Below are 10,000 nucleotides of genomic sequence, written 5' to 3'. Positions count from 1 at the left end.
ACACACACACACACACACACACTACCAAGCTCCCAGACACACACACACACACACACACACACACACACAGACCCACTACCAAGCTCCCAGACACACAGACAGACAGACAGACAGACAGACCCACTACCAAGCTCCCAGAACACAGACAGACAGACAGACAGACACACAGACAGACAGACATACAGACAGACACACAGACAGACAGACCCACTACCAAGCTCCCAGAACACACACAGACAGACAGACAGACAGACAGACACACAGACAGACACACAGACAGACAGACCCACTACCAAGCTCCCAGACACACAGACACACAGACAGACAGACACACAGACTCACAGACAGACCCACTACCAAGCTCCCAGACACACAGACAGACAGACACACAGACACACAGACACACAGACAGACAGACACACAGACACACAGACAGACCCACTACCAAGCTCCCAGACACACAGAGACAGCTCCACTACTATGGGGAGTACCATACTGTATATATTGTATACAACACACGCACGCACACACACACACATACAGATAGAGAGAAAGACACACACACACACACATTGATAGAGAGAGAGACATACAGTACAGACACACACACACACACACGCGCTGAGCTGTATGTGTAAGCTGCATGGCTGTCCCCGTCATGTGGTGTGGGCTTGGGGCCCGGGGTCAACAGAACATGGGGAGTACCATACTGTATATACTGTATACAACACACACACGCACACGCACACACACACACACACACGAATAAATGGCAGATGGTGACGGGGGGACGGGGGGGGGGTAGACGTAGGGATTACAGGGACCCCCTGGGGATTAGGTTAAAGGGGACCTTTTTACTGTATCCGCTTTTCACATCCTGTGCAGGATAGAGCACGCTGGCATACACACAAAGGCGTGCGTTGTTGTGACACACATAGTCCTGCATGGCGCTAAGCTGCATCCAAAGATACAAACGAGCCCATGACCTTGCGTTGCAAACTGGTGTGTGTAGTGTACCGCCGCTGCGTAGCTACTGTAGATATGGAAGTCCTCTCTTAATCCCCAGGGGGAATCGCACCATTACAACAGACACATTCAAGGGACAACAAAGAAGCACCATCAACACTACAATACAAATTACAATAGATACAAAATTAACATATGCGAATAAAAAGGTATATTGTACGAGCATGCAACAGAAAGTAAATGTAAAAAATGTATTTGTATATAAAAGTATATGTATATAAATCTGGAGTCTATATTACAAAGTATATAAATCTGGAATCTATACTACAAACTATATGCATATAAATCTGGATCTGTACTACATAGTACATGTATGTAAATCTGGATTCTATACAACAACATTTTTGTTAGATTCTACTGTATACTACAAAGTAGAAAAAAACATTTTCTATTTTTCACTGAGATGGAAAGAAATGCCTTGATGTGCTCCGACCTATTATCATCAATATATGTGGATAATGTGTTTAATGCTCAGAGTCTGATCATACAGATTGGACTGACTAGTGCGGCGCTGATCTACATTCAACCTAACAGCAAACATGTGTAGTCAAAAGAAAAAATCAATCAGTCTCTACCCCATCTCCTCTCTCTCTCCTTCCCTTTCTCTCTCAGTCTCGCCTGCTCTAACTCTGCTTCTCTCTCCCTACTTCTCTCTCTCTCTCTCGAGGTCTCTCCCTCCCTCTGCGTCTTCTCCTCGCTTGCCCATCTCTTCCCGCCTCGCGGTGAAGAGGGGTTTCTTTCTCATGTTAATTCTCTTCCTTGCGGCTCAGTGCACCACACAGACTGGCTCTCCCCCCCGCTGCTGCCCCGGGCTACAAAAACAACCTCCTCCACATGGAGACGGCTCTGCTTCCGTACCCGCTAAGAGTGGGCGAACAGCAGCCCTGCACCACCCCACCCCCCTCCGCCCGATCTCTGCCCTCCGCCCCAGCCTCCTCCCCAGCCTCACCCCCAGTCTCACCCCCGCCCCTGCCTCCACCCCACCTCCCCCAACGCTGTCCCCCCGCTCTCAGAACATGATGCTCAGGCTCTGTAGCAGAACCAGTCCTTCCCATCGTGCTATCGCTTAACGCTTAGAAGATAGACCCACGGATGTATTAAACATGGCAAAGTACCTGAACAGTATGTGCTGGTCTGGACTATTTGGCAATAATAACGAAAGAGAACAATAATTTGTTTATCCGGCCCATGATTTGGATCCACCCCAAAATGTAACGGGTTCTTCCTTCATCCCTGCTACACCCCTCACCACACCAAGTTTCATGAACATCAGTCTGGTAGTTTTGCGTAATTCTGCTGACTAACAGACAGACAGACAGACAGCAGACAGACAGACAGACAGATAGACGACAGATAGACGACAGACAGACAGACAGACAGACAGACAGACAGACAGACAGACAGACAGACAGACAGACAGACAGACAGACAGACAGACAGAGACACAAATAGACAGACTAACACACACACAGCACCAAAAACATAACCTCCTCCCCTGGACTTCATCCTGGGTGGAGCCAGGTAATAACCCTTAATACCAAACAACTCACAGAGAGAGAGAGAGAGAGAGGTAGAATTTACATTTCCTCCAACCATATAAGACAGACATTTCATGATTCATAACTACTGTATGGTGTCTTAACTGAATACAAAGGGAGACAGAGGGAGACAGACTTTAATCTGAGTAATTTATGGTAGGGGAAATGGCAGGATAAATTATTCTGCCTCACAGTATCGGTCTATGTCTATTTTCCAAGCGCAGATTACATCCCCATGAAAGCACAACCACTCCCCTCGAGGACTTAACATTAACAGGACTGATCCCCGTCGATGTTCTAGCGTGGGGAGACCAGATGGAGTTCTGACTACACCCCAGCAGCGCTGAGTTAGCATTGCTAATGCTAATGATATGCTCTTATCTGGCCTCCAGCCATCCTGAGAGAGAGGACAGTACCAACCTGTGTAGGACCACTCAATGTCCTCTGGGAATTTACGCTGGCCTCGGAAATATGTGTCTGCAGCAGCCACTGGAGAGAGAGAGAGAGAGAGAGAGAGGGTGGGGGAGAGAGAGAGAGGGGGGGGGCAACATTAGTCATTTGTAATGCCGTTACAGTAAAGCTTATCTGCATTGAACTGGGAATTGAGAGACACATAGAGAGAGAGAGTGATTGATTGATCGATTGATTTTAGTATGGATTGAACAGACAGTAAAAATCCAAGGAATAACATGCAAAAGTGACAGACTTATTTCCAGCACGGTAACCGGTGGCTTAAAAACAGGTCAGACAGACAGCTACACGTAACATCCATAAATCACGCAAAATAAAAAAAGCAACAGTAACAACTTCAATAGACAATTACATCATCGAAGTCCCAGCTTCAGAGAGAGAGAGAGAGAGAGAGAGAGAGAGAGAGAGAGAGAGAGAGACGTCGAGTCATGAGGACCTCAGCATCTGCTCTGTGACCCTGTCACTGGACGAACAACAGGCTTTCTCTGCACATGCTCAGTCTCGTCACATGACCTCGTATATCACCTAGTCTAGGAGTTGGGAAAGGGCTGCCATTTGTTAAGGGTTTCAAATTGAATACAGCTTCTCAAGGCCAGAAGAGAGAGAGAGAGAGGGGGGAGGGGGGAGAGAGAGAGAGCGAGAGAGAGACAGAGAAAGAGTGAGAGAGAGAGAGAGAGACAGAGAAAGAGTGAGAGAGAGAGAGAGAGAGAGATAGACAGAGAGACAGAGAGAAAGACAGAGGAGATATTGAAGGGTTGAGGCACGGAAGAGAGACAGAGATGAGGGGGGGGAGGCAGGGAAGTCAGGGGGCGGGGCCTGAGGCAGGGGGCGGGGCCTGAGGCAGGGCAGTCAGGGGGCGGGGCCTGAGGCAGGGCACTTGGGGTCTGTCTTGGGCCCAGTCCCAATGTCCACCACTCACAGACTTAAGGGCGCGCTCCCGCGAAGTCCGCGAGGGCTTAGGGGTGTCCCAATGTCAAATGGGCAAGTGCGTGAGGGCTCTCTGGCAGACATTTTGAGCCCTTTATGCCCCCCTTACCGTAAGTCTGCACTTCTGCAGACTTCGCCTAAGGGAATTACCCACAGTTCATATCGTTGTGACGTGAAACACGGATGTGTTTTCAGCTGGACTTGCTTATCTGCACAAGTAGCCTTATAAATATTTTGGTTTCATTATTTTTAAGTATGGGTTATTAACCCCATGGGTTTGTATAATGTGATTTGTGTAAAAGTATGTAGGCTATGGTTATAAATTCCATCGATTTCTGTTGCTCTAAATAATATGATTTCCCAGTTAAAAGCAATATGACATTAATCACCCATTTCGGTGCAGTGTTCTTTGAATTGAGATTTCCAACATGAATATGGAAAGAGTTGTGAGGTGCAGGAATGTGTATACATAATATATTATCATTCTTAAGTAAATACTTTTGGATTCATCACAAACAAGAATCACAGGCAGTAATGTAGTTCGCATATATGACTCAGCCCAAAATTAATTTACATGAAGGCCTACAAGCAAAACGTGTAAAATTGACAAATTGATAAAAAGCCCCACACCCACAATAGTAAGAAACATGTTTTCACGCCAACGTAATGTGATGTCGCAAGTGCTGTCCCATTCCTTTTAGAGCAATTCGATCCCTTGCAGCCTCTCGCACTCAACCACTTTACCAGGTGACGTCAATAAGTCTGTGAGGGCTCAGGGCTGGAGGGTTTAGGGGGGACATTGGGACTGGGCCTGTCTCTCTCTCTTGTGCCCTTTTAGCTTCTCATACTTTGGCGTCGTCATGACAACAGCCCCACCCATCATCATGATCATAATCATCATCCTCATCGATTCTCAAAAATCAATGTGTTGTTCTCTTCCACCACACACACTCACGCACACACACACTCGCACACACACAAACGCACACACAAATACACACACTCACGCACACACAAACGCACACACAAACACACACACTCACGCACACACACACACACACACTCGCACACACACAAACGCACACACAAACACACACACACAAACACACACACACACAAACACACACACACACACACACAGCGCTAGTAGTTGGAGACAGCAGAGGGTATCCTGATTTATGGACAGAGAGAGAGAGATAGTTTAGAAAGGCCAGACTTATTATTGGAGGAGATGGTGTGTGTGTGTGTGTGTGTGTGTGTGTGTGTGTGTGTGTGTGTGTGTGTGTGCGTGTGTGCGTGTGTGTGTGTGTATCTGTGTGGGTGGAGATGAACAGTACAAAACAAACGTGCTGAATCTGCGACAACATTCATATTGTACATCTGTCCTCTATCGCTCCCTCTCTCTCTCTCTTTCTCTCTCCAGCTTGCTCTCTCTTTCCCACACTCTTGCTCTCTCCCTCCCTCCCTCTCTCTCTCCCTATTTTTCTGCCTTTAATGTATGCATACACACGCACACACACACACACACACACACACACACACACACACACACAGACAGGTCTGCTTTACACTCTGGAAGCGTCTCCTGGCAGAGCGGATGAACGATATCTTAAGACCAGAGATCTTAGCAGGAAGGAAACCTTACCATCCGTATCCAATAGTCTGCTCAAGAGACTGTTACTCCCATTCATTCATTCACACACAATCCCCCCTCCCTCCCATCCCAGACCCCCTCCCCCCCCCCTCTCCCAGTCTCCCAACTTCTCCCAGCATGCCAACTTCTCGCCCTTTAATAACCAGGGATAATGGGCATCTGTGTGTGTGCGTGGGTAACAGATAGCAGGCAGCTCGCTGAGCTAATGACCGAATCACAGCTCGGTTTAGGAGAGAGGGAGGGAGAGAGAGAGATGGGGGGGAGAGAGGGAGGGAGAGAGAGATGGGGGAGAGAGAGGGAGGGAGAGAGAGAGATGGGGGAGAGGGAGGGAGAGAGAGATGGGGGAAAGAGAGGGAGGGAGAGAGAGAGACGTGGGAGAGAGAGGGGAGGAGAGAGAGAGACGTGGGAGAGAGAGGGAGGGAGAGAGGAAGGGAGGGACAGAGGAGGGGACAGGGAGGAGAGTATTAGGAGGAATCAAGTGTCATCTTTGGCGCCTTCCCCAGGGTGCACTGGGAGGTGAGGCCGTGCGTCCGGAGGGACCGAGCCGGGAGGAGGGAACCGAGGAGAACCAGGGGAACCGGTTTCACTGTATGGAGTAAAATTAAAAGAAAAAAGAGGTGGGGTAAACTCGCCCTACTGCACGAACGCTGAACGCTGTCTGCCGCCATCGTTCTACAGTATGTAAGTCTGAACACTGAACACTCTGACTTCACAGTGCTCACTGCTATCCTCTCCCCAAACCCCCCCCACCCCCCCCCAGAGTGGACCTATCACAACCCTAGAGTTCTGGCCCAGTGCCAGGTTGTGTGACAGGGAGAAGCCAGCAGCAAATTAGATTATAACCTCCCACAGCGTGATGCTAATGAAGCCATTATCAACGCTGCTCCTCAACGCCTACTCCACCCTCCTCTCCTTCACTACATCCTCACATCCTTCACCCTCCTTCACTCCATCTTCTACAGTAGCATCCTTCTCTCTTCTTCTCTCATCCTCTCTCTCCTTCTCTCCATCCTCTCCCATCCCTCTCTCTCTCCTTCTCTCCATCTCATCTCTCACTATTCTCTCTCCTCTCATACTTGACGTTCACACTTAACCGATCATAAAAGAGGAGTAGTCCTGTTTTAACTCCATTGTAACATCATATACTGATGTCCTGCAGTGTTGCATGCTGGTCTATGTGAGCTGGCCGGCCCTCAGCGGACACCAGGCAGACAGGAGTCACACTCTAAGAGTCTCTCCAGACAACAGAGAACCACAAAGAGAGACACTCTTAGACCACTACAGAACATTATGCATATGTGTGTGTGTGTGTGTGTGTGTGTGTGTGTGTGTGTGTGTGTGTGTGTGTGTGTGTGTGTGTGTGTGTGTGTGTGTGTGTGTGTGTTGTCAGGGAGCGATCCCTTGATAGAATGTTAATGAATGGGTCTCGTTGGCTTAGAGCCCCCTGGGAGAAGTGGGTTGAAACAGACCAGGGAGGGAAGAAAGGATTCTCTCTCTCTCTCTCTCTTTCTTTCTCTCTCTCTCTCTCTCTCTCTCTCTCTCTCTCTCTCTCTTTCTTTCTCTCTCTCTCTTTCTCTCTCTCTCATTCTCTCTCTCTTTCTCTCCCTACCTCTCTCTCCTCTCTCAGCCTCTATCTCTCTCTCTTTCTTTGTCTCTCTGACAAACTCACTGGAATGTTCAGTGAGTTTTTAAGATGGTTACTTCCCTTACCCCTCTCTCCCTCTCTCTCTCCCTCTCTCTCTCCCTCTCTCTCCCTCTCTCTCTCTTTCTCCCTCTCTCTCCCTCCCTCTCCCTCTCTCTCTCTCTCTCCCCCTCTCTCTCTCTCCTCCTCTCTCTCCCCTCTCTCTCTCTCCCCCTCTCTCCCTCTCCCTCTCCCTCTCTCCCTGTCTCTCCCTCTCTCCCCTGTCTCTCCCTCTCTCTCTCTCTCTCTCTTTCTCCCTCTCTCCCTCTCTCTCCCTCTCTCTCTCTCTCTCCCTCTCTCTCTGTGTCAGTCTGAGTGAGTGGCTGACTCTCCCTGAGGATAGAACGCTGCACATTACTGGGTCGTGAAATTCACCTCCATGGAAGCCAGCTGTTAATGTAGCCTTCTGTGAGACAATATATGTTATACAACAATATGTCTTAACAATATACGCTATTATCATACAACAATGTCTTACCAGTATAGCACTTTCATACAAATCAGTGCAACACAAATCATTAGTGCTTCTTTGTGATATGACAGTGGTACTGTAGTAATATTGTATGCAGCATGATGTTTTTGTATTATGCTTTGCTTGGTAACCAGGACACCGGTGAAAATGAGACCTTGTTGTCGACGGACTCCCCTGGTGAAATAAACGCATCGCTTATCAGTCCATCGTGTAACATGAGGTGTCACATGAGGTCACTGTTCCTTGGTGTTTAGTGTCCCTATGAGCGGGCAGAAGGGCGGAGCCAGCGCATTAGGCGACCTTTCAAATCCAGCTGCGTTATTTCATTGGGAGCGTACAGTCGGGACTAAAGAAAACTCATTTAGGTAATAGACTTTACACTTTGCCGTTTGTGTAATAAAAATCTTGGCGCCTCTTCACACAGCCCACTGTCTGCGCGGGCCAATCAGCATCCTATTGAAAATCCCATCGGATACTCATTGGTGTCCACAAACATCGTAGCTTGTTCCCAGAAGTTCGTGTTGCAACGAGGGCTTCTGGGTAATCACTGGGAAAAAGGAAGGGGACCCACGGCGGTCGTAATCTGTCTTGGATCAAGACACAGTGGCATCACGAGCTAGACACCACCTGTTGAACATGGAGACAAACACACACGCACACGCACACACATACACACACACACACACACACACGCACACACACGCACATACCACCACGACCACTCCTACTACAGCTGTTGTGAGTGACAGGCGTGTGAATTAGTGCATGTGCTCCCGACAGCAGGTTTTTAATAACATACTTTCACTGGAACCCAATATAGGAGGAAAAACAGAACGGGTTTAGCTGCTAATTAGAAGCGAGACGTTGCCCCGGGTTACACTCACACCCGCATTGTTCCAGATGGACTTAGCAGCATCAAACCATATATCCATATCACCCTCTCACTGCTCATAAGGGCTCCACACTATAGCAGGTGTGTGTGTGTGTGTGTGTGCGCACGTGTGTACTGTATGTGTGTGCGTGCGTGTGTGTATGTATGTGTGCACACATGTGTACTGTATGTGTGTGCGTGTGTGTGTGTGCATGTGTGTACTGTATGTGTGTGCGTGCGTGCGTGCATGTGTGTGTGTGCACGTGTGTACTGTATGTGTGTGCGTGTGTGTGTGTGTGTGTGTGTGTGTGTGTGTGTGTGTGTGAGTGACATTTGGCGACCGTGAGAAGTCAGGGCCCCTCCTCCTCCTGCATGGGCGGAACAGCTGGGCTTTAAACCTCGACCAACCGGGGGGCCGCCTGCTGGAGCCCAACACTCCACCTCAACACACTCCTCGATCTGGACACCACACACTAAACACTCCAGATCCCAGACACACACTGAACACTCCAGATCCCAGACACACACTGAACACTCCAGATCCCAGACACACACTGAACACTCCAGATCCCAGACACACACTGAACACTCCAGATCCCAGACCCACACTAGACCCACACTGAACACTCCAGATCCCAGTCACACACTAGACCCACACTGAACACTCCAGATCCCAGACCCACACTGAACACTCCAGATCCCAGTCACACACTAGACACACACTAGATCTGAGTCACACACAGTAGCCTCCATACTAGATCTGAGTCACACACAGTAGCCTCCATACTAGATCTGAGTCACACACAGTAGCCTCCATACTAGATCTGAGTCACACACAGTAGCCTCCATACTAGATCTGAGTCACACGCTAGAATAAGTAGAATAGAACAGAATAGAATAGAAAGTTGAATTGCTATATATAACCAGTACAGATACAGGTACATTGGAATTCTTGTTATCTCTTGTCCTTACAGTATCTTATCAACACTAATCACTTCCTCATCCCAGTCTCCAGGCACTCAGATAGACATTATAAGGTTCCCAAACTGGCAATTTACTATCTGTAGTCTTACTAGTCTAGCAGTATAGCAAAATGACTCTACTAATCTACTTATTCCATCCAATCATAGATGACTGTGACCGTAATACAGGTGGCACAACTATTAAAATGCAAGTATACAGTACAGAGTCAATTGCTACTGTCTACACTAGCCTCCACACTGTACCACCATGGTGTTCTGAGCTCAGCAGCAGCTGCTCTGTGCCCAACATCACCACCCACACCACCACACCACCACCACCACCTCTACTACCACCACCACCACCATCACCACCACCACCTCTACTACCACCACCACCA

General features: G+C 48.5%; 1 protein-coding gene across 1 annotated transcript in view; it reads right to left on the bottom strand.

The window, feature by feature from the left end:
• ptprz1b (protein tyrosine phosphatase receptor type Z1b) overlaps positions 1-10,000 on the bottom strand; it is a gene marked incomplete at both ends in the record, with an annotated part of 48,943 nt that overhangs the window by 30,195 nt on the left and 8,748 nt on the right. The window lies entirely within an intron of this gene.

This window comes from Borostomias antarcticus (genome assembly GCF_949987555.1).
Source record: "Borostomias antarcticus genome assembly, chromosome: 13".
NCBI classification, from domain to species: Eukaryota; Metazoa; Chordata; class Actinopteri; order Stomiiformes; family Stomiidae; genus Borostomias; species Borostomias antarcticus.
Note: the sequence above shows the minus strand (reverse complement) of the source record. Positions and strands in the feature narration are given on the sequence as shown.